General features: G+C 45.1%; 1 pseudogene; it reads left to right on the top strand.

The window, feature by feature from the left end:
- The first annotated feature begins 603 nt into the window (after window positions 1–603).
- LOC100345341 (bystin pseudogene) lies at window positions 604–2,301 on the top strand (annotated as a pseudogene).
- The last annotated feature ends 2,275 nt before the right edge of the window (window positions 2,302–4,576 follow it).

Below are 4,576 nucleotides of genomic sequence, written 5' to 3'. Positions count from 1 at the left end.
GTGGGCCAGTATTAGTGTCTGTGTGACCACTGATTTCCATACCGATTTCCGTTCTGGCTGTTGGCCATGTTCTTCAGTTGTGAAGGTTACTGTGCCTCTAATATCTCTCAGATTTATTAATACCAACAGCAACTTCCAGAGTAAAGCCAGACCTCTCCAACAAAACGAATAATAACTTGGTCTTCTATAACTTTCCTTTGAACAATGAATTTAAGTGGTCATGACATCCAGTTTCTGAAATTCAAAACCTTAGATTGTTGTTCTCTTCCCACCCTCCTTTTTTGAAGGCAAAGTATTTCTTGGAGCTGAAAGTTAACGCAAATTATAATTCATCAAATCACTGGAGCAATGGCAGTTACATTGTTCCACATTACCTGTCTGTTAGAGAATCTGTTGTTCGAGAATCAGCAACACAGAGAAGACGGAATTACCAGCTCAGGGTTGAAATCTTGTTTTTCAGAAAGCAGCCAACACCCACAGCAAAAAGGCCTCACTCTGACAATATGGGAACCTTCTTTGGTATATGAAGAGAGAAGCCATAGTGGATCATGTCTACACCAGACCAACTTGGTTAAGATCTTATTAACGGAGCGCACATCCTGGGCTGTCGCCACACCCACGTGTGAGTTTGCCGGGCCGCATTATCGAGAAAAATGCCGAAATTCAAAGCGGCCCGTGGGGCTGGTGCTCAGGAAAAACACGCGCCCCTGGCAGAGCAGATCTTGGCTGGGAACGCGGTGCGGGCAAGTGCCCGGGAAAAGCGGCGGGGCCACGGAACCGGGGAAGAGGAGGAAGAGTATGTGGGGCCCCGGCTGAGCCGGCGGATTTTGCAGCAAGCACGGCAACAACAGGAGGAGCTGGAAACCGAGCACGGCTCTGGGGACGGGCCCGCCAAGCCTCGGGAGCGCGCCACGCGGCTGGGTCCTGGAGTGCCACAGGATGGGTCAGACGATGAGGATGAGAAGTGGCCCACCCTGGAGAAGGCTGCCACGATGAAGGGGGTAGACCACCATGCAGAGGTGGTCGTGGACCCTGAGGATGAGCGTGCCATTGAGATGTTCATGAACAAGAACCCTCCTGCCAGGCGCACCCTGGCCGACATCATCATGGAGAAGCTGACTGAGAAGCAGACGGAGGTCGAGACGGTCATGTCAGAGGTGTCAGGCTTCCCTATGCCCCAGCTGGACCCCCGGGTGCTGGAGGTCTACAGGGGGGTCCGGGAGGTGTTGTCTAAGTACCGCAGCGGGAAACTGCCCAAGGCCTTTAAGATCATCCCTGCACTCTCCAACTGGGAACAGATCCTCTATGTCACAGAGCCTGAGGCCTGGACTGCGGCCGCCATGTACCAAGCCACCAGGATTTTTGCTTCTAACCTGAAAGAACGCATGGCCCAGCGCTTCTACAACCTCGTCCTGCTCCCCCGCATACGAGATGACATCGCTGAATACAAACGACTCAACTTCCATTTGTACATGGCGCTCAAGAAGGCCTTGTTCAAGCCTGGAGCCTGGTTCAAAGGGATCCTGATCCCCCTGTGCGAGTCAGGCCTTGTACTCTCCGGGAAGCCATCATCGTGGGCAGCATCATCACCAAGTGCTCTATCCCTGTGCTGCACTCCAGCGCGGCCAGGCTGAAAATCGCCGAGATGGAATACAGTGGTGCCAACAGCATCTTCCTACGACTGCTGCTGGATAAGAAGTACGCACTGCCCTACCGCGTGCTGGATGCCCTGGTCTTCCACTTCCTGGCGTTCCGGACAGAGAAGCGGGAGCTGCCCGTGCTCCGGCACCAGTGCCTGCTGACATTGGTCCAGCGCTACAAGGCAGATTTGGCCACAGAACAGAAAGAAACCCTCATGGAACTGCTCCGGCTGCAGCCCCACCCACAGCTGTCCCCCGAAATCAGGCGGGAGCTTCAGAGCGCAGTCCCTCGTGACGTAGAAGATGTCCCCATCGCCATGGAGTGAGGAAGACTGTCACCTGTCCTGGTCCAGTGGGCATGGGAGGACCCCAGGTCCCCTGGGTGACTGAAGATGACACTGAGCTTTATATGCCTGAAGACCAGGGCAGTGACAAGGTCACAGGGCATCTGTGGCTCCCAGGCCGGGCATGGTGGCCTGAGGGTCTGTTTGGCTCCCTCCTCTCTTCTAGGCCTTCGTCCCTGCTCCCTTGGTGAGCTGATGTGATCCACAGCCCAGCGTTCCCACTCCCCAGCTGGGGCTTGGTTTAAGCACACCTTCTCTGCCTGTTCTATCAAGTCACTGGGAAAAACAAAGACGGGTATTTATTGAAAAAAAAAAAAAAAAAAGATCTTATTAACACTATGCATGCATACTAACATTGAAGAGAAAACATAACCTACAAAATCTCATGAGAAAAACTTACTAGCAAGGATGAATGACATAAGGAGCAATTACATTTCTAATATATATACATTAAACATTTTTAAAAATTGCTCAGTAAATCAATTTTGAAAAGCATATATAAACACAGTAACCATTATAACATTAAAGTGCTAAAAAATAACCTGGAAATTTCATAAGTTTTATTCAAAATGTGTGCAACTTCATATTAATAAGGTTGGTAAAAAATTTAACAGTTGGGGGCTGGAGTTTTGGGACAGTGGGTTAAGCTACAGCCTGCGGCACTGGCATCCAATATAAGCGCCAGTTTGAATGCCAGTTGCTCCACTTCTGATTCAGCTCCCTTCTACTGGCCTGGAAAAGTAGCAGAGGATGGCCCAAGTACTTGGGCCCCTGCAGCCTTGTGGGAGATCAGGAAGAAGTTCCTGGCTCCTGGCTTCCATCTTGGTTGTTGCAACCAGTTGGGGAGTGGACTAACAGATGAAAGCTATGTGTGTATCTCCTCTCTCTCTGTAACTCTGCCTTTCAAATAACAAATCAATCCTTTCAAAAATTAACAATCTTTTTTTTTCTATAAAGTATTTCTAAAATTAATCCTCAGATTTTAACTTAAGAATTAGATAAATACGATTGTTTTGATAAACAGTAAGCATAAATAGAAATAGAAACGTTAAGACACAAAATCATTTCAATAAAAAAGGTAGACAAATATTAGTTATCCAACAAAAGATAGAAATAAAAAACAAAATAAGAAGGCCACAGCAACTGTGAAAAGTTGACAGAATCTAAGCCAAGGTTAATACTGCAAAAGTGAGTGTAAATACTTATAAATGCCTCTAATTAAAAAAAGAACCAGGGGCTGGCACTGTGGCATAGAGGGTAAAGCTGCCGCCTGCAGTGCCGGCATCCCATATGGGTGCTGGTTCAAGTCCTGGTTGCTCCGCTTCCAATCCAGCTCTCTGCTATGGCTTGGGAAAGCAGTAGAAGATGGCCCAAGTCCTTGGACCCCTGCATCCACGTGGGAGATCTGGAAGAAGCTCCTGGCTCCTGGCTTCAGATCAGTGCAGCTCTGGCTGTTGCGGTCATCTGGGGAGTGAACCAGTGGGTGGAAGACTCTCTCTCCCTCTCTGCCTCTTCTTCTCTCTCTGTGTAACTCTGACTTTCAACTAAGTAAATCTAAAAAAAAAAAAAAAAAAAAAAAAAAAAAAAAAAAACCAGTAGGGGTTTAGATTTAAAGAGTAAATAATTCTGTGACATTATTTCTTTATAAAGATATTCCTATAAGTAAAATAATCTAAAAATAAAATGACAAACCTGACCTGTTAAATGGAGACTGAAAAGAAAAGAGGAGATAAAAATATTAACATCATTATAAGGAGAGACCAAGATAAAAGCATAAAAAAATCAACATTTTTATGAAAGGCTAAATCAACAGAGAATATCTGTTAGTAATAAAAGTATTATGCACAGAAGTTCTAACCTAAAAAAATTTACTGCAGAATTTCTTCAAAATATTGAGATATATTTTTAGAAAATTAATGAAGTAAAAGATTCAATATAAAATTAAATGCCTTTGAAAAATAAAAAAATGAATTAAGCCCCAAAAATATTTGTCATATATTGAATATATGCAGTGTTTACCTACAGAAAATGTTTTCTTTTGGGGTATTAAATAAGCATAATGGACTCCCAAACACTATCAGATCTATAATTACACTAGTTAAAAGTGAGCCACTAGCTCTGATGCAGTCATTTCAAGGTTACATGTGTATATATCCCACTTTACGGACGATAGGTGCGGCGTACAGGCCCCAGCTCCTGGTAATGAGCTCAGAGTATGTAGGGATGGAAAGTGAAATAGTAAGAGGGCTAGACTCCAGCCACAAGGCACAGCTGCCATGGTGATTGGCATAAAACTTTCTTCCTTTTCTGATGACCTAAGACCCAATCCTTTGACTTTTCTTGGACTATGAGTTTGGATGGAGAATCCAACATGACAAAATTCTGGTCTGAAATGAGTCATTAATATTGCATTTATTGTCAGCCACATCTCTCCAGAGCTAGGCTAATCATATTATTTCTTCTGGGAAATGAAATGAAAATTAGTTACAAGCATAGAGTATCCAAACAAAGTCACATTAATGTTTTGACTCATTTTCAGAATGCAAAGCCTGAATATAGTGAGGTTGACATGTCAGCTGCTTCTTGCGTCTT

Source organism: Oryctolagus cuniculus, chromosome 5, assembly GCF_964237555.1.
Source record: "Oryctolagus cuniculus chromosome 5, mOryCun1.1, whole genome shotgun sequence".
Taxonomy (NCBI): Eukaryota; Metazoa; Chordata; class Mammalia; order Lagomorpha; family Leporidae; genus Oryctolagus; species Oryctolagus cuniculus.
The sequence above is the reverse complement of the archived record's forward strand: the minus strand, read 5'-3'. Positions and strand labels throughout refer to the sequence as shown.